Below are 24,935 nucleotides of genomic sequence, written 5' to 3'. Positions count from 1 at the left end.
AGTTTACTTTGAGTATTGTTCTAATAGCAAAGTTTTATATTCCATCTGTCAATTTTAATGACATTTCTCAAAGTATATCTATACTAATTATATATTTAGTGATGGGGACTATTACAATAGAATGTTCTCATTTAGGAAAATTTTTAATACTCATCTATATTTTAGTTTGTTTGACATGAATTTCTCTTCCTCCCAATCCTGATATTGTTATGGAGGCCCTTTTAAATTTGTTAGGCTTTCCATACATTAAGGAGGCCTCCACTCCAGTATCCATCAAAGCATTGGCATGGGTAGTGGATCTATTTTTTCAAAAATTATTATAGGAACATGAGGTCTATAATTTTTTGAGCTATGTTTATCCTGGATACTGGAGGTTGGCCCAATCCCTACTTCAGTTTTTGCAAATATGTAAAGGGGTACAGTCCTGAATCTGAGAGGAAAGGGTTAATTTTTTGATCAAGAGAAGAATCACTTTCTTTTTTTACCTCTACTTGATTAAACCATTTTACTCTGTCCTTGTATATCTGCCACATATCCTTTGTTGGTATTCCATCTAACCTTTTAGGTTTAACTTCTACTTTTAGTAATGCTTGAAATATCTATTTCCTAGAAACACGGTTACCTCCATTATGTTTTGAATCATTCCTTCCAGGATCTTTTTGCTCTGGTGAATTCCATTCCCCCATATCTCCTAACTCAGCCATTTTTTCCAGAATCTGTTCAGTAGGGTTACCCATTTCAGCAAGAAGTAAAGTCATGATCAAATGTTTATAAGCAGGGGGAGCAGTCCTAACCACAGCATTATGCTGCGGGGCAGTTAAGGATCCAGTCAAATACTGATCAGCGGCTCCTAATAGCTGCCTTCATTTCTTCTCCCTTCAATCTATAAATTTTATCTCTCAAAGTGTATCATGGTTTAGCTTCAGTGGGCCATGAAGAATCAGAGGGATATTGTCCAATACATCCTCTAGCTGCTAAAGCTAATAAGGAGGTCATATCCTGAGTATTGCTGGTGATCACGTATTGCCATTTGGACAAAGGGATTAGTAGATACAGTTATAAATTTTAAAGTATCTTGTTGATCAATTTGAATACCACCAGCACCAGCATCAGTTATTCTAATCATCCAGTCCAACAATTTCTCATTAGGTCTCTGGGTAAACTTTGTTAAGATATCATTTATTTCTTGCTGTGTAAAGTCCTCATGTACAATATAAAACTCTCACCTCCCATCATTCTGCACCTTTTCATGTCTCCTAGATAAGGATTTTGCCTGCAAAACTGGAGGATATTTCCACCTATCATCTTCATGAGCCTCATCATCCAAAGTATCCCAGTTCGCATCATCATCATCCTCAGTATCATCCCAAATGTCCCCATCCCATGTATCATTATCCCAATCAGCCTTTGCAGTAGCAATTATGGCATGTACTTTCTTCACATTTACCTTACCCTTCCTTTTTTTATATTTATATTTAGCACACCATACTGTAGCCTTCTCAGATACATTCTGATAATTTCAAGCCTGATCTTCCAAAATGAAATTCTGACATTGAAGCATAACCAATTTACTTTGTAGTTCAGTGAGCTCCTTTTCCATAGCTTGTTTTTCCCACAATAAATCTTATGTCTGCAAGCACTTTTTCTGATAGGTGGACAACAGAACCCATCCTCAATGAGCAATAGTAGTAAGTTCTTTGCCTTTATCTACTGGCACAGTCTGCAAGACCTCAATCACTTGAGGGGGATCAGCTGTTCATAACTTAGCATCCCAATGTTCCCCCAAACCAGTTCCCATGGCCCATTCCTGAGCCAAGGAGCTAAACTGAGCATCTTTCCATCCAGGAATATCACATATGACACATCTAACCACATGTCCTTTTTCTTAAATAATGGCATTGCTTTGGCACCCCAGTAGATCCTGCCGACTACGCCAATTTGTCTGGGAACGTATTTCCCATTGCTGTACACAGACTTATAATTTATATGGGCCAATCCACCAAATGTACCACCACAAGCCATATAGGAAAAGATAGTATTTATTAAGACATATAAAGTATATACAAAAGGAAAACCACCACAGGTAGCATACCAACTCAGGACCAGAGAGATATCACGGGCATTTCACAGCATACATAACCAAAGAAAACAGACTTGTCACCGTTGAGTTCTTCTCATCTCTCTTAAATACCCTGGAGTAAACATATAAAGTTATTGTCTGGAGCCACTGGGCTCAGTTCCATCAGTACATTTGGTCTCCAGATCTGGATCTGGCCAGGGACCAGGCCTTGAGAGCAGAAACCAGATGTCTTTAAGATTTTTTTGTTTTGTTTTGTTCTCAGGCAGAGAGTTTATCTGTCCTTGAACAGGGGCACTGCCAGACCCCTAAGCTTCTCATGCAAGTTGTTTACTCCTTGCCCTGATTGCACTTTTTGAAAGCACTCTTAAACAAGACTCCATTTTTCTCTACAATTATAGGTTGTTTATTACTTTGTTTTGTATATCTGCACCTTCCTCCATTCTGATAATTCTTAAATTTGGTCTTTTCATATTATCCTATAATTCTTGGAGGTTTTATGCATGATTTCTTATTATGTTCTCTGTGTGGTTGACTTTATTTTCAAGATTAAATATTTTGCCTTCATTGTCTGGGATTCTGTCTTACAGGGGATCTAGTCTGTTGGTGATGCTTTCTATTGAGTTTTTAATTTGATTTATTGTTTTCTTCATTTCAAGGATTTCTATTTGTTTTTTCAGAATCACTATATCTTTATTAAAATGATCTTTTGCTTTCTGCATTTGCATTTTAAAATGTTTATTGACATGATCATTCATTACCTCCATTTGCTCTCTTATATCATCCTTTACTTTGTAGATCATTTTAATTATGTACATTCTGAACTTCTTTTCTGATATTTCATCTACTCTTATATCAATGGATTCTATTAATCCAGCATCTTGGTGTGTTTTGGGCACTTTCTTCCCTTTTTTTTTTAAGTCATTCATGTACCTTCTCTTCTAGTAGTGGGGATCTGAGATCTTACAGTTTCCCACTTACAGGTTTCATGTGTCCCTACAGGTTTTCCACACCTCAACTTTAAGTGGGAGATTAATATTAGTACCACACAATACAAACAATATGCAGCATTAAACCAAAGATCCCTTATAAAAATGTTATCGGTATTGTAATAAACAGAGATGATGAGTTCAATTATTATCTACAGCATAAACAATGAATTGCAAAAAGGCCTACATTTGTAATGGTAAACAAGAGGATGGGGAAGGGTATAGGATGTAATGTTAATGAGATAATAAGTGAGTATACAGCAGTATTAGATCATAGGAAGAGTGAAAGTTTAATTCAAAGAAGTTGGCTATTCTCATAAGAAAATGCAGAAAGAGACTCCAAGGATACAGATAAAAAAGAGAAAAATAGCGTGAGAAAAATTAAAAAATAAAAATAAAAATAAAACATACTGCAACAAAATTGCAATATACTACTCAAACCTTCCAGTCTTCAGTAGCCTGATCCATTAAAGATACTTAACAATGAGCTTCTAGTCTCCAGTAGTTGTTCTAGGATGGGATATGATCCAATTCAAGATGGCCACAATGGCATTCAACATAATCCATGATGGTGACAGATTTTCCAATTTAATGAGTATCCTCTTCTATTCCCAGTATCATTATCACTTTGACAGATGTTATTAAATACTATTAAGTACAATCACTTCAGATAAAAATCACTTACTAGTAAGTCTTTTGGGGGGAGGGGAGGTACCTGTTGAAAATGTTCTCCCTATTTCCTGTAGTATGTGTATAAAATTGTGCTGATGTTCTGTAACATGTTGGGAAATTATTTATTAAGATAGTAAAATTACTGTTACATTATAAAGGAGTTAAAAGGAGGAGGAAAGAAAAATTGGGAAAAGGAAAATCAGAAAGAGAAAAGAAAACATAGAGAAGAAACTGCAAACCACGGTAAAAGAAAGGGAAATGAGAATGGGGGGAATTTGACGCAGCAGCAGATCATGCGTGATTGGAAAGAGGACTAAGAAAAGCAAGTGTAAACCTGAGATAGAAAAGAAAGATAGAGAACTATTCCAGTTATGCTTTAAAATATTACAAAAAATACACTCAAATGGGTTGACAGTGAAATATCCAATAATAAGGAAATATATATCTAGTCAAAATGAAAAGTATTAAATGAAAGGTTAAAATTAACATTAGATCTATTCATAATAATTCATGTCATGGTGAAGAAATTTCTTGAATATTCCTTGTTTATATTTCATCAGAATTTGGGACATGTAGACGATGTCTACCAATCTTCAACTTCACCTTGATGTCTCCCTATGTGTGGAGGTAGTGATCACAGCAGCTCAGCTTTCATGCAATTCTAGGGAGCTCCTATAAACTGTGCGGTGTCTGGTTACTTACTTTTTGTTGTGTCAGAAAGGACAGTACCTAATCTTCTGTGAATTATTATTAGCCTGGTTATTCCCTGTTAGGAGTTGTAGTCATGTGCCCATCTGAGGAAAAGGTCTGTGTGTTCAGCACTATCAAATCCAGTGAAGGGACGGAGGTTTCAGTAACTTTTAGCTAGCAACTGTCTCTCTACAAGTTCCTTTAAGATGGATTATAAAGACAACACCTTTCAGAAGCACTGTTTGTTATTTTCTGAAGGTGGAGAAAGTGTGGTGATTGAAGTGCTTCTAGGCAGATTGGTGAGATGCAGACTCTAGAGTGACTGCCTGCCTCTCATAGCAATGAGTCCAAAATGTGGATTAAACTCTGTGATTCCATTCTCTATCTTTGATGAGCCTGTCCTATTTTAACTTGGTCTGTTTTTCTTTCTAGCTTTAGTTAAGGAAGTAAGTTGATGGGTTTTCTTTCCCTCTGTCCCTCTTTGTTACCCCCCTTCCTGTAAAAACCCTGGTCCTCATTTTTAACCTGGCAGCCAAACTCCCAGTCCCTCCATCTCAAGCTCCCATATTATTTTTAGAGTATTCACTCTGCCCTCTACCTCTCTTGTTGACTGTTCTTTCACTGACTCTTTTCTAGGCTCTGGGGGAGACAGTGGCTGGCCACTTTAGCTCTGCCACCCTTTTTCTCTCTACCACATGAACTCTATCCATGTATCTATTGATGGGCACCTTGCTTGTTTCCATAACTTGGTTGATATTAAAAATGCTACCATAAGCAAAGGAGTGCAGCCAGCTCTTTGGTATAATTCATTTTCTTAGGATATACACCCATTATTTTTATTAGTAGTAGTGATGCTAGAAATTGAACCTAGGGTTTTGTACATGCTAGGCAAACACTCTACCAACTGATCTGTATGTCCAGCCAGATATACATCCATTATTAGGGTTTCTGAATCCTCTGAAAGCCTTACTTTTAATTCCTAAGAACCTTCCAAACTATTTTTCATAATGGTTCTACCAGTTTACACTCCTTCTGACAGTATGTAAGAGTTCCTTTTTCTCAACAGCCATGCCACTATTTGTGATTTTTTTTCTCTTTTGTAATAGTTTTTCTAAATTCGGTGGAATGATCATAGTGACTTAGGAAAGTAAGAAGATGCAGTGATGAGGAAGTTTTAAACACTTGGATATTTCTTTAAGCTTTACATGTTCCTTCTCAGAAATTTCCTAGCTATAGTTTTCTCTATATTCTTTTCATTTTTATTTTTGTTGATTAAATAGAAATGCACCCTTAATTCAGATTCATTACCAAAATATACTTCAGGTGTAAAATACACTTCAGGGGACCAAGCTCCTTTTTCAAGTTTATAAGTTTATATTTATTTACAGAATTCAAAACATACTCATGTGTGTACATATATTTACACATGTCACATGTATACATGCATGTAAAGTTCTGTATGGTTTCATGTATGTGTGGGTGTACAGTTTGACAGCTGGAGTCTTGGGAGTGTCGCTTAAAATTTCTCTCAGTTTTGTCATTTTTAAGATGTGAGTGCTGAATAACCACCCTAGTGAGATTAAATCTAATGCATTCATGAGGGTATGTGTCACATTCCAGCAGCCAACATGTGAGAATATTCAACAATTGTCGATGCATCCATAATTCTTTTCTTTTCTTTTTAAAAAAATTATTTATTTTGATTCATTGTAAACAAATGGGGTACAACTTGTTTCTCTGGTTGTACATGAAGTAGATTCATACCATTTGTGTAATCATACAAGTACATAGGGTAATGATGTTTGTCTCATTCTGTTATTTTTCCTCCCCCATCCCTCCCATCCCTCTTTTTCCTCTGTACAATCCATCCTTTATCCATTCTTGCCTCCCTCCCACCCCCATTTTGTATCATCATCTGCTTATCAGAGAGATCATTCAACCTTTGGCTGTTTGGGATTGGCTTATCTCACTTAGCATGATATTCTCCAACTTCATTCATTTACCTGCAAATGCCATCATTTTATTCTTCTTTATGACTGAGTAATATTACATTGTGTATATATACCACAATTTCTTTATCCATTCATCAATTAAACAGCATCTAGGTTGATTACACAATCTAGTTATTGTGAATTCACAGTGGTTGCATCACTGTAGTATGTTGATTTTAAGTCCTTTGAGTATAAACCGAGGAGTGAGATAGCTAGGTCAAATGGTGGGTTCATTCCAAGTTTTCTAAGGAATCTCCACACTGCTTTCCAGAGTGGCTGCACTAATTTGCAACCCCACCAGCAATGTATAAGTGTGCCTTTTTCCCCACATCCTCACAAACACCTATTGTTGTTTGTATTTTTAATAGTCACCATTCTAATTGGGGTGAGATAAAATCTTAGGGTAGTTTGATTTGTATTTCTCTTATTGCTAGAGACGTTGAATATTTTTTCATATATCTGTGAATTGCTTGTAGATCTTCATCTGTGAAGTATCTTCTTATTTCCTTAGCCCATTTATCAATTGGGTTATTTGTATTCTTGGTGTAAAGTTTTTTGAGTTCTTCATAAATTCTCGAGATTAGTGCTCTTTCTGAAGTATGTGTGGCAAAGATTTTCTCCTACTCTGTAGGCTCTCTCTTCACATTGTTGATAGTTTCCTTTGCTGAGAAAAAGCTTTTTAGTTTAAATCTATCACAATTATTGATTCATGCTTTTATTTCTTGTGCTTTGGGAGTCATGTTAAGGAAGTCTGATCCTAAGCTGACATGATGAAGATTTGGACCTACTTCTTCTTCTATAAGGTGCTGGGTCTCTAGTCTGATTCCTAGGTCCTTGATCCACTTTGGATTGAGTTTTTTTGCCAGGTGAGAGGTAGAGCTTTAGTGTTATTCTGCTACTTATGGATTTCCAGTTTTCCCGGCACCATTTGTTGAAGAGGCTATATTTTGTCCATTGTTTGTTTTTGGCACCTTTGCCGAGTATGAGAAAACTGTGTTTACTTGGGTTTGTCTCTATGTCCTCTATTCTGTACCATTATTTACCTGTCTATTTTGGTGCTAATACCATGCATTTTGTTACTATTTCTCTGTAGTATATTTGAAGTTCTGGTATTGTGAAACCTCCTGCTTTGCTCTTTCTGCTAAGGATTGCTTCAACTATTCTGAGTCTCTTATTCTTCCAAATTAATTTCATGATTGCTTTCTCTAGTTCTGTTAGTTACATCATTGGGATTTTAATTGGAATGGTATTGAATTTGTATAGCACTTTTGGTAGTATGGTCATTTTGACAATAATACTGCCTATCCAAGAACATGAGAGATTTTTCCATATTCTAAGGTTTTCTTTAATTCTTTCTTTAGTATTCTGTAGTTATCATTGTAGAGGTCTTTCACCTCTTGTTAGATTATTTCCCAAGTATTTTATTTATTTTGAGGCTATTGTGTATGGACTAGTTTTCCTAAATTCTCTTTCAGTGGCTTCATCACTTATGAATAAAAATGCATTAGATTTATGAGTATTGACTTTATATCCTACTGTTTTACTGAATTCATTTAGGAGTTCTAGAAGTTTTCTGGTGGAATTTTGCAGCTCCTCTAAATATAGACTCATGTCATCAGCAAATAGGGATAGTTTGAATTATTCTTTCCCTATTCATAACCCTTTAATTTCTTTGGTCTGTCTAATTGCTCTAGCTAGAGTTTCAAGGATGATGTTGAATAGAAATGGTGAAAGAGAAAATTCCTGACTTGTTCCAGTTTTTAGGGGGAATGCTTTCAGTTTTTCTCCATTAAGAATGATATTGGTCATGGATTTAGCATAGATTGCCTTTAGAATGTTGAGGAATGTTCCTAATATCCCTATTTTTCCTAGTGTTTTGAGCAAGAAGGGTGCTGTAAATACAAATCAAGTGTTTTTGCTGCATCTATTGAAATATTATGTGATTCTTAATTTTAAGTCTGTTGATGTAGTGAATTATACTTATTGAATTCCTCATGTTGAACCAAACTTGCACCCCTGGGGTGAAAGCACTTGACCATGGTGCACTATCTTTGAAATATGTTTTTGTATGGGATTTGCTAAAAATTTGTTAAGAATTTTTGCATCTATGTTCATTAGGGACATTGGTCTGAAATTTTCTTTCCTTTATGTGTCTCTGTGTGGTTTTGTTATCAGGGTGATATTAGCTTCATAGAATGAGTTTGGAAGGGTTCCCTCCTTTTCTATTTTATGGAATACATTTTTGTAAAATTAGTTATTGATCAACCTTTATTTTATGCGCTAATTTATATGTGGTTCTGAGAATTGAACCCAGTGTCTCACACATGTCAGGCAAGTGCTCTACCACTGAGTGACAACCTCAAACCCTCATGGAATACTTTGAGGAATGAGTCCTTCTTTGAAGTTCTTGTAGAACTCGACTGAGAATCCACCTGTTCCTGGACTTTTATTTCTTGGAAGGCTTTTGATGACTTCTATTTCATTGCTTGAAATTTATCTTTTCAAATTGTGTATGTCCTCCTGGTTCAGTTTAGGTAATTCATATGTCTCTAGAACCTGTTGATGTCTTTGAGATTTTCTATTTTGTTGGTGTATAGATTTTCAAAATAGCTTCTAAATACATTTTATATTTCAATAGTGTCTGTCATAATTCCTTTCTCATTCCAAATTTTAGTAATTTGAGTTTTCTTTGTCCTTCTCTTTGTTAGTGTGGCTAAGGGTCTATCAATTTTGTTTATTTTTTTCAAAGAACCAACTTTTTATTTTGTAAATTTTTTGATCATTTCTTTTGTTTCAATTTCATTGATTTCATATCTGCTTTTAACTATTTCCTGTCTTCTACTACTTTTGGTGTTGATCTGATTTTCTTTTTCCAGGGCTTTGAGCTGCAGTGTCATTTATTTGTTGACTTTTTCTTCTTTTATTGAATGTGCTCCATAAAATAAATTTTCTTCTTAGTACTGCTTTCATAGTGTCCCAGAGATTATGATATGTTATATCTTTGATCTGGTTTACCTGTAATAATTTTTTTTTATTTCCCCCCTGATGTCTTCTGTTATCCATGCATTATTCAATAGTGTATTATTTAATCTCCAAATGTAGGAGTAGTTTCTGTTTCTTATTTTGTCATTGATTTCTAGTTTCATTACATTATGATCTGATAAAATTTAGGGTAATATTTCTAGTTTTTATATTTTCTGAGAATTGCTTTGTGGCATAACATATGATCTATTTTAGAGAAGGATCCATGTGCTGCTGAGAAGAAAGCATATTCACTCAATGATGGTTGAAGTACTCTATATATCCATTAAGTCTAAATTGTTTATTGTATTGTAGAGTTCGATGGTTTCTTTATTTAGTTTTTGTTTGGAAGATCTATCCAGTGGTGAGAGGCCTGTGTCAAAGTCACTCAGTATTATTGTGTTGTGGTCTATTTGATTATTGAATTTGAGAAGGGTTTTTTGATGTATGTAGATGCTCCAATGTTTGGGTCATATATATTTATAATTTTATGTCTTGTTGATGTATGATTCCCTCAAGCAGTATGAAATGTCCTACTTTATCCCTTCTAACATTAGTTTGAAGTTCTCTTTGTCTGATACGAGGATGGAAACCCCTGCTTGTTTCATATAAGCATATGAAGTGATATGTTTTTTTTCCCAAACTTTCACCTTCAGTCTGTGGATATCTTTTCCTAGGAGGTGAGTCTCTTGTAGAAAGCATATTGTTGGGTTTTTTTAAATCCAATCAGCCAGTCCATGTCTTCTGATTGATATTTTGATGAAGTTTAAACCATTCACATTCAGAGCTATTATTGAGATATGATTTGTATTCCTGGTCATTTTGATTCATTTTTGATTTTTAACTTGACTTAGTTCTCCTTTGATTGACTTTTCCTTTAGTGTAGTTCCTCACTTTGCTGGTTTTCATTATCTTTGTTTCAATTTCTCCTCATGGGATGTTTTCCAGAGAATGTTCTGTAGTGCAGACTTTCTAGTTGTGAATTCTTTTAACTCTTGTTTACCATGGAAGAATTTTATTTGATTATTAAATCTGAAGGTTAGTTTTACTGGGTATAAGATTCTTGGTTGGCATCCATTTTCTTTCAGGGTTTGATACATGTTATTCCAGGGCTTCCTGGCATTGAGTATGAGGGTTGAGAAATAAACTGAAATCTGAATTGGTTTACCCCTATATGTAGTTTATTTTTTTCCTTTTGGAACAATTAAAATTCTATCCTTATTCTGTATGTTATTTATTCTCATTATAATGTGCCTTGGTGTGGGTCTGCTGTATTTTGTACATTTGGAATCTTATATATCTCTCATAGTTGATTTTCCATTTTATGTTTTAGATTTAAGAAATTTTCTGATACTATTTCATTGAAAAGATTATTCATTAGTTTGGTTTGTATCTTCATACCTTCATCTATTCAGTAAATCTTAAATTTGGACTTTTCCTCTTATCCCATATTACTTCAGAGTTCTGTTCATGATCTCTTACCATCTTCTCTGTATGGTAGACTTTATTTTCAAGAGTGTTTCTTTTGTCTTCATTGCCTGAAGTTCTGTTTTCTAAGTGATCTAGTCTGTTCACTATACTTTCTATTGTGTTTTTAATTTGGTTTATTGTTTCCTTCATTTTGAGGATTTGTTTGATTACTTTTTACAATTTCTGTCTCTTTATTGCAGTGATCTTTCACTTCCTGTATTTTCTTTCTGATATCATCTTTTATTTTGAAGATCAATCTAATTATGTGCTTTCTAATCTTCTTCTCTGGCATTTCTTCTACTGTGTTGTCTATGAGTTCTATTGTTGGAATATCTTGGTTTGTTTGAGTCACTTTTTTCCCTTGATTTTTCATGTTGTTTGTGTGTCTTCTAATCTAGCAGTATGGATCTAATGTAGATCAGTTTTCACCCTGTAGACTTATAGTGTCCCTGAAGGTTTCCTGTCCCTCATCTTGAAAGAGAAGACCAATATTAACTGCACCCAATGCAAACAATATACCACCTTAAACTTGATAGTTCCTTTTAAAGCATCTACAGTTTTGTTTCAATAAACAAATGATGTGTTCAATTACTCTCTACAAAGTAAACAGTAAGCTTGCTAAAAGGGTTTACCATTTCAAATGATCAACAATGAGAGAATAGAAGTAATGTAAGATGTGATGTTTACGAGGGGGGAGAGAAGATAGATGTAAAAATGTATAGTAAGTGCAAGAGCAGAATTAATGTAAGTTGGCTGTTACTATGAGAGACATGAGAAAGAGAAGCCATGAAGCAAAGAAATACAGATTTTTTTTAAAGGTAAATATATAAGAATACACAACAAAACTCTAATACACTATTCAAACATCCCATTCCTCAATACATTGGTGCATGAATAATATTTGGAATCAAAGATGGTAGAGGTGTGAGAGAGAGTGCAAAATAAAAAAAGGAAGAAAAGTATCAAAGGAAATTAAAGGATTGCTTCCATTGGCTTTCAAAAATGTTTTCAGCTTCCCTTCTCCACCAATATGTGAGGTTTTCTGAAGTTTGATGTTAGCTCCAGTCCAGTGGGTGCTGGAGTGGTTGAGTGGGTGAACCAATAGCAAGATGACCTCACACCCTCTTCCAGCCTTCCCACCCACTGTAACCAGCCCCTTCTATCTTTGTGCACTTCAGGACTCACTGAGCTGGAGAAAGTCTAGTTTTCTCTAGTTACTCCAACCTTGTGCTCCCCTCAGGTATCCAGGTTTTCCCAGACTTCCTAGACCTAGTCTGGCCCATTCAAATCCAACTGCAATCTGATGGACCTGGGTTTCAGCTTCCCCAGGCCCTGTCTTGCTACTGTTCCAAGATCTCAATGCCCTTTCTGTGATGGGCTGATAGATCTGGCTCCATGAGAATGTTATAGGCCAGACTCTAAGGGAAATGTTTAAACAGACTCCATTTTGCTGTAAGACTACATGTTATGTAGGAAATAAGTTTCTCCCATGGGAACACCCCACCTCTGTACCCATAATCAGTTACTTAGCGTGACATGTTTAATGATATACAATGGCAACTCTTATGTAGTAAAAATTGCTGTCCTTTGACCTCTATTGCTCTTAACCAATGTACCATGTAAATGGTAATTGTGTGAATGTTAGCAACCATTCTTTAGTTTGTACTAGGTAAGGGTCAGTTTGACCCACTTCCCCCTCTGTCGATGATCTCATGATGTTAGTTTGTAGCAACCATTTTTTAGTTTGTACCTAGGTAAGCGTCAGTTTGACCCACTTCCCCCTCTGTTGATGATCTCATGATGATCATCATTGTAATTTTGAATCATAGCAACAGACACTTATGATTCATGTGATTTTTGATGTAAGAACCTCTACAACCCTATGGTCGGGATGTTCTCCCAATAGCATTTTTTGGGGCATTGTGTGAGACAGTCAGCTGGCCAGCTTAATAAAGACTCTCAAATTTTGACTTCTCAGTGGTGATTGGTCTTTTCTTAAGTTGCACTCCATAACACTTTCAACTTGCAGAGAGACTGCAAGGCATGTGCTCACATGAAAGTATGACCCTGTAAAGAGGCAGCCAGATGGCAGTCATTACAACACCAAGCAGAAAGAACTCAGGTGCAACCATACCTGCAGGTACCCCAATGTATCCCCAGGCCCTGGCCAGTATCCCCAAACTGAGGTAGCCATGAACCCAAATGGCAATAGTAGTGGAGACAAACCTGCAGACCCTGGACATTGTCCAAAGATGGCAGTGACAATGTTTAAACAAACCTGTGGCTACTGTGACAATAAAGTTCCTGGCAAAAGTGGGTAGCAGATGATCCACTGGTGGTCTGTGGGTGGTCTGTAGGCTAATGGAAGTGGTTCAGTGAGTGGATATTTGGTGGTGGGTGATGAGTAGTTGAAAGGCAGGCAATGGGTGGGCAAGAGCTGGGTAGGCACTAGGCAGGCAAATGGTCAAATGGCAGAAGATAGGCAGTGGTCAGAGAGTGATCTGCATTCAAAAGACAGGCAATATGTTGGCAGATAGTGGGCAATCACTGTGGATGAATGAGGAATAAAAAGCAGGGGATGGGTGGGCAGGGATGGCTGCCTCCCAGAGAAACAGTATTCCTTCTGATTGAATACTTAGTCACAGAGCAACTAGGAATGTGGCCTTCTACTAGTCCACCATCTTGGATCTCTGAGACTTCATGATTATGAGGGGAATTTAAGAACATCAAAGGAAGGAAAAATGTTGTAAAATTTGTTTCCAGAAGTTATTTACCACTGTTTCAATGGATATAAGTTAAAAGGGATAAATTATCTCAATTTTATTCCTTTTTACATGCAGAAACAATGTCCTCACATTATTGATACAAAACCATGATGGTTAAGTCTGTTTCCATGTGACATGCAGGCTCTATTTTATTAAGAGTATTAGATGAGAGTTGTTTTAATGTTGGCAGACTGGATTGTAGGTAACAAAATAAAAGCTGTGTTGGCTGTCATGACACACAATAAAAGATATCAGATGCATGTGTTATTCATTATCTCTCTTCCCCTCTCTTTTTCCAGAATTTTAAATCAGGATTATTTTGGCCATTTCAAGGTAGGTGAGTCATTATAGTCCCAAATAAAATAAAAATGACAGAAATTATTGTAGTGTTAGTTAATTTCAAATAGTACGTAATTACTTGCTAATAACTAAGTGATTTAAACTGCTAATATAAATAATACATGATGTCATCATTCTAATCTGCTGATCTCTTATGCTGATGATATAATAATTTGAGAAATAATTTACTTTTCTCAAGAAATTTTTTAGCAAATTATCAAACTTCATACCATCAATAAATATCAATTTTATATTTTTATAAAATAAAACAGATTTTATAAAATCAACAGTTTTTTATAAAATCAAACAGATTTTCTTATATGTGTTATTTGTACTCCTGGTGTCATGTTCAAGAAATCAATGCCAAACACATGATTTGAAAAATTTCATCCTTTCATCAACATGCTTCTCTTCTACCTTGATTCCCAACATTCCCTGACTCAGCACTCAGCACGCTGTGCTGGTGACCTGTCTCCTGGTCACACTATCTACTGCATGATTCCCATTCACCTCTCAGTTTCTCAAGGGATGTATCCCTCCTGATGGCTCATGGACTGGACTACAGGCCTCTCTTTACTGTCAATACTAGTATTCACTCAGATGCTTTAGACTCTTTACCAAAAAGGATCTCTCAGGAAAACACTTTCTATAAAATATTTCTAATTTATTTTATGATGTTTTCCTGCTGTTCTCATACAATAGCACAACTATTTGATTTCTGAGAATCTTTTTTTCCTTTTGCAGTATGAAATCTAATATTATTTTATTTTACATATTTCTATGAAAGCCCATAGGCATCTATTAGTTCTCTTTTATTATTTCTCTTTTCTTAATGTCTATCATCTCATGATATTGCTTCTGTCTCAATGTCCTTTTGTTAGATTTTACCCAGTTTGTCCTTAAAATCTTTCATTTTATATTTTTGTCAATCTTTGTGATTTATCTTCCAACAGCCTTTTATTGTTCCATTTCCAAAAATATAGAGACATGTTTTGTGGATTTAACATCCAAAATCTTAACATTTCTTTAAAATGATCATTCTTCTGAATCTCTTCCAGGCCAGGGCATACACAAGTACATGGCTGTGTGTGCTCAAGATAATTGTGTGTGTTTGTTTGTGTATGTGTGTGTGTGTGTGTGTGTCCATGCACAAGCACACTGTGTGGATCTTACTGTTTCCTGAAGTAAGTTTTCCTCAAATCTCATGGTTGTTGGCTCTAAAATAATACAAGAGCCAAAAAATTGCAGAACTTTGGAAAATACTTCCCAAAATTGTCCAGTGATCAGCTTGTTCTCCATCAAGATCACAAGAACCTATAATCCTCTCTCCTGAATATTTTCATGATGACATGTCCCCTTTCCACTTAGGTAAATGACAGTTTTTGTATCCAAATTTCTTTCTTTGAAGGGTCCTTAAAGTCATGACTTTGGTGAATAAGCATCACAGAAGCTAGAGACAACACATATGCCATTTGGGAAGAGCCTGAGCAGAGTTGGGGGCTGCAGTGAACATGGGGTGTGGATATCAGGATAGGGCCTATTGCTATAGAGTATTTTCAACCTATGAGAAGAGCCAAAGGAGAATGAATGGAGGTGAACTCTGATAATCAAGAGTGTGAATTACTGTGACTTTGTATGAGATTCCTTGATATAAGTATTCAGTTTACATTTCAGAACAGAAAAAAAGAATGATGAGTGCAAGGGCTACTCAAGAATGAAAAAGCATTTTTCCTTACAGTGAATAACAGAATAGTGAAGTTTTGGAATTGAGACTTAAAAAATAAACATGAAAGAAATAAACCATGCTCTGATAAGCATTTTGTAATATGAACGTGATGCCAGCAGAGTCAATTTGGCATGGGAGACAAATGAGTAGCGAGGCTCTTGAATTCAGAACGGTTTATTGGAGATTCAGGAAACCTGGTAACTACTGGTGTTCGAGGAGAGCCAGTTTATATCCCCTCCAGGGAGTGAAGGGTAGGTCTGACACCAATTATGTGAAGATTAGGCGAGGAGCTAGCTGAGCAGGTACGATCAGGAGCACTCAGGAACACCCGTGCCTGTGTTGTGTGCGTGGACTTAATTGAATACGGTCAATGACAAATCACCTGGGTGTGCTTATGTTAATCAACCTCCTTACCACTGATTGATCAAAAAAAACTCTGGCTGGCTGCCAGGTGCCATCTTGGTGTAGTTTGCATGGCATAGCCCTCAACATCTCCCCCTTCCTTATATGAAATGAAAATGAAGCTGGCAGAGATCGTGTCTGTCTTAGGTCCCGGGAATCAACATCCTGTCCTTACCCATCATCAAAGGATACCAAAGCAGGGTTGGCCCTTCTGTCTTAGGTTGGTACAGTGTTTTTCCATGGTTACCTGTCTTTGACTACCGATCCAGCATACTAAGCCATATGTTGGGAGATTGTCCTTCTTCAAGGGCGGCCATGGCCTGTTTTATGACCACATTATGAGCCTTGACTGGCTTTGAGGCATTTGTAAATGTAGAATAGAGTTAACACAAGCATAGCCAAGCTTATTAGTGTGGAACTTAAGAGTCCCCCAAATTTGGTGCCAAACTGTGTTAGTTTATCTAATGCTCCCGTGATAAGCCCTCCCGGTTTGACTTCCACCTTAGTGGCATTCATGGCGAGGATCTGCCATCGAAGCCTTGTTACCAGTTCATCAAATCCATCTGTCCATTGTTGTGCAATCTCTGAAAATAACTGCCTAGAGAAGTTCTCATTAAAAGTCACAGAAAGGAAAGGGAGAGCTAGGCACACAGGAGTACATGAAAAAACAATTGTTTCACTCTCTATATATATTTCAGTATTAACTCCATTAACCTTTTGATCAGTGCACTTTCCTTTACTTATAGATCCTCCTTTTACAAAAGCCAGGAGGCTTATATCTGTACATGCCTTAGGCCCGCATAAGGATCAGATGGATAAGGGGTTGAAATTACCTTTATATTCCAAATTTTCTATAAAATCTTCTGTGCTTTGAGATGTGATATACATTTGATTAGGTAAATACCAAGGTCCAAAAGTCAGATTACTGGAGACCTTTTTTATCAGGTCCTAGGTGCTGACAAGCTTCCCATAAAGGAGGCCAAGTAATAGGCTTTTTGAAGGACTGGCAATGGCCATACTAATGGATATAAAAATCAGTCTTATTACTAATAACTTTGGGAATGTAACCAGTGACATTTGTATTGGAGTTGTTTTCTTTATTTAAGGTAATATCTGCCAAAGTACTATTAATCAACTATACACAGGTGTGCCACTGCCAAAGGCGAGGCATAATGCATTCTCTAGCAATAAATTCAGGGCAAACTCGGAGTCCAATGGTGGTGTGCAACTAAGGGTAGATTACCCAGTAGATTCATTAGTGGAAAAGAACTGAGGAAAGACTGCACCACCTTGAGAGACTAGAATCAGTCAAGGCAATACCCTGACTATTGTCCAGAACCGTTCACTAGAGGAAACTCACCACCATCATCAGTGCGGCAGGATACCCAGAGGGCTCGGCTGCATCTTGACAAACCGTCTTAACTGCTCAGACTAGCCTTTCTGGAATCCAAATTGGCATTTTTTCTTCCTGTGGAAATACACACAAATGACCTCTTCCCCAAATCAAGACCGGGGAAGGTCCTTTCCATTCTCCTGTTACAACATCTTTCCATAAAGCTTGTGGCTTTATGGCAGTGTCAACTGCAGCATGTCGATCCACTGCTGATTTTCCTGATTTATCCAAATTCAAAAAATTTAAGGTAAAAAGGGCTATGGATAATCTGTTCTTAGGTGGACATGACTCCCCTATTCCCCCTTTTTGTTTTATTAATAAGGTGTTAATGGTTAGATGAGCTCTTTCTATAATTCCTTGTCCCTGGGGGTTATAAGGAATACCTGTGACATGATATATGCTAAATGTAGAACAAAGCTGTTTAAAGGTTAAGGATGTATAGCCTGGACCATTGTCTGTTTTTATTGTTTTTGGAATGCCCAGAATAGAAAAGGTATATAGGCAGTGATTTATAATAGCTTTTATTTTTTCACCTGACTGTAAAGAGGCCATAATAAATCCTGAATAAGTATCTATGGACACATGCATGTATCTAATCTTTCCAAATCCTGGGATATGAGTAACATCCATTTGCCATATATGGTTGGCTTGTAATTCTCTAGGGTTAACACCATTTTGAGGTACTGGGAGATAAGTATGATTATCAGTAATATAGGCTTAGTTATATCTACCCGATCTAAATGTGCCTTAGTAATGGCATCTTCTACCTTACACAATGCTTTTCTAGCTTCTGTGGTAATTTCCTGGGGCGAGGTGGGGTCACCAATTCCCTTAAGAATATCAAATAATGGTCCAAGGTCTTCAGTTGTTAATTTTTTTTTCTTTTTTCAGTTGTTAATTTTAAATATGGTCTTATCCAGTTTATATCTCCCAAAAGTTTCTGGAAATCGGTAACCTTTTGGGGTCGTATTAAGGTTTTGTCAATGATGGCACCAAGGTAGGTAATGGGGCAAGAACTCTGTAATTTATCCTCTGCTATCTCTAATCTGAATTGAAGAAGATTTTTGACCAGCCCATCATATACTCTGAAAAGTTTGTCTTGATCGGGATGAGCAAATAAGACATCATCCATAAAATGATAGATCTTTAGATCCTTATCAGATTTTCTAATAGGCTGCAAAGCTTTGTCTACATAGACCTGACACATAGTGGGGCTATTGGACATGCCTTACAGTAATACTGTCCATTCATATCTTTGATCAGGTCCTTCATGGTTAGTAACTGGTACAGTAAAAGCAAATCATCTACAGGTATCTTCCTTATGAAGTGGTATAGAAAAGAAGCAATCTTTTATGTCTAAAACTATAATTCTCCAATCCTTCGGAATAGCAGACAATTGAGGGAGGCCAGATTGAGCTGCTCCCATTATTACCATTTGATTATTAATTGCTCTAAGATCTTGGGGGAGTCACCACTTTCCTGATTTCTTTTTAATTATAAAGATAGGTGTATTGAAAGGAGACGTAGAAGGTTGTAGATGGCCTAAGGCCAGTTGTTGTTTTACTAACTCTCTGGCTGCTTGTAACTTTTGAGTATTGAGGGACCCTGAGGTATCCAAACAGCCTTTTGTGATTTCCATGTAATTTTTATTGGCTCAGTGGCCCCCTCTGAAAACCCAGTCCTTCTTTATTACTTCTCCTCATAGCTTGGATGGGTTCAGTTATTCCCTGTGAATGTGCTCCCAGTCCTTTTCCAGGTATGAATCCCTGGTTCACCATGATATCACAAGCTATTGGGTTAATATGCATATGTTCATTAGTCAACATGATCTGTAATTGTCTTAATATGTCTCTCCCCCATAAATTAACCGGTAATTCTCTTAAGACATAGGGTTGGAAAGTACCGTAATTTCCTTCTGTATCTGTCCATTTCAATAACTGTGCACTCCGGGGTGGGTTTGAGGCAACCACCAAACCTCGTAAGGTCTGGTCAGCCTTTTGAAGAGGCCAATCTTTTGGCCATTGGGTTGATGTTATGATACTAAGATCAGCTCCAGTGTCTAAAAGCCTATTAAATTCCTTGTCATGTATTCTTATCGTATACATGGGGTGAGTGTTTAGATCTAAGCAAGCATGGTCATAGGTTCCCCTGTGGATCCAAATCCCGATTTGTCTTTTTTATTCTTTTTTGCTAAATATTTGTCATGTTCACTGGGCATCACCAGCATCTGTGCTATTTTATCCCCCTGATTTATAACAGAAATACCTTTTGGGGAACTGACCACTATTTTTATCTCTCCCTCATAATCTGTATCAATCACTCCCAGTGTTATATGGAGTCCTCTTAGGGCAGCAGAACTGCACCCTAATAGTAAACCTACTGTCCCAGATCCAAGAGGTCCATAGATACACGTAGGTATTAATTGAACCCCCATTTCTGGAGTTAGTACTACTCTGGTGGTGGCACAGAGGTTCAATCCTGCGCTTCCTGTTGTATGTCTGATGAGGGAATTAATGGATAATGGGTTCAAGGAATCACTCTGATGGGATCTGCCACTGGCTGTCCTTCCTTCAGGGCTCCGAATATCTGTGGGGCCCGAGCCTGAGGGCCCCTCATCTCATTTTTTGGGAGTGGTTTTCCTTCAATGTCAATTAGAAATTTATATTCACTTGCCCAATGTTTTCCTTTTTTACATTTTGGACATATTCTGGGCATTTTTTGTATGTACTATGACTTGGGTTTGGACAGTTCCTTTTAAAATGCCCTGGCTGTCCACATGAAAAACAACTTTTGGGTTTAGCCCCCATAGCTTGAGCTACTCCTTGAGTGACAGCAGCTGCTAGTACTTGACTCTGTATAGCTGACTCATTAATATCTCTGAATATTTTTAAATAGGTATTGAGATCCTTATTTTTCCATGGCCTAATTGCTTCCCTGCACCATTTATTAGCTTGTTCATATGCTAACTGTTTTATTAAAGGCATTGCTTGTTCTGAATCCCCAAATACTCTGCCTGCTGTTTGTAACAGATGGTCTACAAACTCTGCATATGGTTCATTTGAGCCCTGTATAACTTTGGATAATTGCCCTTGCAAGTCCCCATAACCTTGTAATGTTTTCCCAGCAACATATCTAGGTTTCGTTGATGGAAACCTGCGGCTGCATTTCTACCAGCCATCTCTACACAGAGCTCTTGATTGGTTACTTTCCACATTAAATATTGTCTGCCATGCAAAACTGCTTGACAAATACTCGCCCAATCACTAGGAGTCAGATTAAGTGTTGGGATGGATTCCACCATACTCACGGTAAACAGAGCTTGGGGCCCATAAGTAGTGACTGCCTCTTTAAGATTTTTTACTGTTTTAAATTCTAGGGCCTGATGAAATCGCTGCCCCTGACCGTCCGCCAAGATTGGGCAGGACAGTCTTAATGGGCCTTCCACAGGGTCCCAGCAATCCCCGGTATCACTTGGGACTCCACCAGAACATGGCCGACAAGAGTGTCCACAAAATGTTGGGTCCTCCCACCTTTTATCATAAGGGGGAGCTGAAGGGGTAATTATCTCATGGTCTTTACTGCCTTTTAGCAACTTTTCAATGTTAACTCGCCTATCCTCTATTTCCTCCCCAGTATCTCCTTTCTACTCAGAACCTCCTTCCTGTTCTTGGCTACTCCAGCTAACTTCCTCCTCAATCTCTTCTAGCACTTCTTCTCCTTCTTGTAATATATTTTTTGTGCCTCCTTTTTGAATTATCCTTTCAAACTGACCTTGTGATACTTCCGAACCCATCTTTTACTACTAAATAAGTTTGATACAGGACAAACAAAGACCATACTAACAGTAGTACAAACACACAAATGACAAAAAATACACACACTCCAGAGCTCCTTTATCATCCTCCTTGTATTTCATCACCTGGCCAGCTGTCCTGAGTGCCTAACTGCCTTAGAGAGAGACAGGGCCTCAGCTTACCTGAGCACCTAACTGCCTTAGAGACAGGGCCTCAGCTTACCTCGCTACTTACCGTTTGGATAGACAAATGGGTAGCAAGACTCTTGAATTTGACAAACACACAAGCAACACAAAATACACGCACTTTTGCACTTCACTACCTGGCCAGCTATCTTGAGCATCTAACTGCCTTAGAGACAGGGGCTGCAGCTTACCTCACTACTTACCATTTGAGTTCTTGGGAGGGAAGATGAACACAGAGATTCTGTACCCAGAGTTCCCCATATGCAGAGTTCCCCATATGCAGAGTTCCCCGTACGCAGAGTTCCCTGTACGCAGAGGGCCCCTGAATGGGCGACCATTTGACGCCGTCCAGCAGAATCAAATTGGCACTGGAGACAAACAAGTAGCGAGGCTCTTGAATTCAGAACGGTTTATTGGAGATTCAGGAAACCTGGGAACTACTGGTGCTCGAGGAGAGCCAGCGTATATCCCCTCCAGGGGGTGAAGGGTAGGGCTGACCCCAATTATGTGAAGATTAGGCGAGGAACTAGCTGAGCAGACAGGATCAGGAGCACTCAGGAACACCCATGCACAAGTTGTGTGCATGGACTTAAGTGAATACAGCCAATGACAAATCACCTGGGTGTGCTTATGTTAATCAACCTCCTCACCACTGATTGATCAAAACAACCTCTGGCTGGCTGCCAGGTGCCATCTTGGCATGGTCCGCATGGCATAGCCCCCAACATGAGCATATATTGAATGTATTTCCATGGGTTTTGTATGCCTCTATTGAATATGAATTTAATAATTTGTAAGTGTTTATGAATATAGGACATTTATATTCTACTGAAGTTTCAACATAAATATTATTGTTCTGAACACCTTTAGATTCTTTCAAAAAATTTTGGTCATAAATTTTCTCAGAAAATACCAATCTCTAGGGAAGAGCATGAGGTTGGTTCTTCCTTTAAGATGTGTAAATTTAATGAATATCACACAGCAAGTCTGCACAAAGGAATTTTCCAAGTTGAACTAATAATCGTTACTGGCCTTTTGATCTTTGCGTGTCATTGCAGGGTGAACCATTTTAAATCTCCGTGACAAATTATAATTAAGTGTCAACTGATTTCATCTTGTTGGGATGGTTTCCATCATCCAGAGTTAGTCTTGCCAGCTATGGTGCAATACTTCTGTAATTCCAGTGACTTGGGAGGCTGAGGCATGAATATTGCAAAATCAAATCCACCTTAGGGAGACCCTGAACAACCGAGCAAGACTCCATCTTAAAATTAAAATTAAAGTGCTGTGGATGAGACTCAATGTTTGAGTACCCTGGGTTCAATGTGCAGTACCAAAAAAATAAAAATTTGGAAAATGGGTCTGTCCTCTTCTTTTTCATTTTCTCATCTTCCTGATGACTCTAATTGGTAAACTGTGTGATTTTCCTTATCCTCCTGGATATTCTTCTCCACATAGCCATGTGCTTTCTACTTATTTTGCTGTCCCTCATTATCCTAAGTTTCATCTGCACAATGGTTCCTAAGATGGTTTGTTTTCCTATTTCATTGGATGTGAAATTCAGAGTTTCTTCTTCCTGACTTCAACAGTTGGAGACACACTAGTTCTGATCTTGGTGGCCTATGATGGATGTGTGAAAATTGTTTTCCTCTACACTATCCCATGTGTATGAAGGAAAAAAAAAACAAAAGTAAAGAAAAAGAAGGAGTACCTATGCTGGTGAAAATGAGCCTTGATAAAGGGCTCTATCAACTCCTGTGCTTACATCACAGGCACACTCCATTTTCCTTACTGCTGATCAGGGCCATCAACCATTTCTTCTGCAATATCTGCACCATTTTGACTCTATTCAGCATGGACACCTGGATCCATGAATACACATGGTTTCTGAGCACTACCCTTTCCCTCATGTTTACATCCATTGGAATCATTTGTTCCTGTAGTCCAGTATTGTTTCTGCCTTCCACATGCACTGGGGTGATGGGAGGAAGAAGGCCTGGTCCACCTGCAGCACCCGCCTCACTGTGCTGACTTTCTACTATGCATTCTTTGCTTACACTTACCTACACCCAAGACCCCTCTGGTCTCCAGCAGAGGACAAGGTTCTGGCTGTCTTCTACACTGTCCTCACTCCAATGCTCAATCCCATCATCTACAGCCTGAGGAATAAGGAGGAGATGAAGTCCCACAGGGGACTGACTCTGAGACTCTGTCCTATATAAAATGTAGATAAACTTTCTGCCTCAGTCCTCAGGAGTTATCTGCAAGTCCACTCAATGGTGTGTAGTACATGAAAATATTTCCTGCCTGGAGTGAAAAGACTACAATCAGTCTAGAATATAGGAGAATAGCTCATGTCTGCACACGATTGTCTTAATAATATTTGTAATTTGAGTCAGGACTTTTATTTTGTATTGTACAATTTTACTCTCATTCCATGGGACCATAAGCTGTTATCCTTCAGAGACTAATTCCTTTCTTCTACACATGCCCAGTTGTTGTTTACTGGTTATCATTTCTCATTTATTTCATTTGAAACATGGATTATTTATTCTCAGTCCTTGTATTTTCAGTTATTAGTGTCAGCCAGTAATGTTCACTAAGAAATTGACAGCATTTGAAGCTGACCCCTTGTAATCCAGAGAGTAATTATTTAAATCAAATATTTTCTATATCAAGTACTTGATTCTTCAATTAAATAAATTTTACCACATACATGAAAATGTATGAATCAAGTAAGCTCACCCATATCCTATCCATAGGCATGAAAATTATTTCCTAGTTAATTTTGCAGATCACTTACAAATTTTTCTAGGACAGTGTCACACTACATAGTCACACTAGCCTCCAACCCCTGAGGTCAAGAGATCCTCCTGCAGCAGTCTCCTGAGTGATTGGGATTGGAGGCCAGGCCAACATCTTGACCCACATCGAGGTCCATCAGCAGAATTCTGGGTCTTGGGAACATAGCATGGAACTTCTTTATCAAAATGACTAAAAATATCTACTATCTCAAAGACCAGTGCCTTTTAAGTTTTAATCATATGAATTGAACAAACACATTTTAACATACAAGAATAACACCTCCATTTATTGAAGTTTGTACTCTCATGTTTCCTTCTAGAAAAACCATAAAGCTTTTATCACTCCAATCTTGGTATTAGGGTTCTTCTGGGGAGTGTGAGGTGCTCACTGCCTCCCTCCATGGTATGTTTTGGGACAACAATGGTTTGTCAGGACCTTCCATTGGCAGGAATCCTGAGTTTGGGTAGAAGTTGAGAGGGTTTCTCCTTCAGGGCTTCCCCATCTGAACACAACAACCTGAATTGCCAATCCCCCTTTTCACCATAAACCTGTCATTCAGGGATCCAGGGATGGTTTTCTCCTGAGACTCAGACCATGGCCTGCATGGTTTCTCAGG

General features: G+C 37.7%; 1 pseudogene; it reads left to right on the top strand.

The window, feature by feature from the left end:
* Window positions 1–23,736, top strand: part of LOC124973485 (olfactory receptor 2L2-like) — a 51,249-nt pseudogene extending 27,513 nt beyond the window's left edge.
* Window positions 23,737–24,935: the final 1,199 nt, after the last annotated feature.

The sequence above is a fragment of the Sciurus carolinensis genome, assembly GCF_902686445.1.
Source record: "Sciurus carolinensis chromosome 19 unlocalized genomic scaffold, mSciCar1.2 SUPER_34, whole genome shotgun sequence".
NCBI lineage: Eukaryota > Metazoa > Chordata > Mammalia > Rodentia > Sciuridae > Sciurus > Sciurus carolinensis.
Note: the sequence above shows the minus strand (reverse complement) of the source record. Positions and strands in the feature narration are given on the sequence as shown.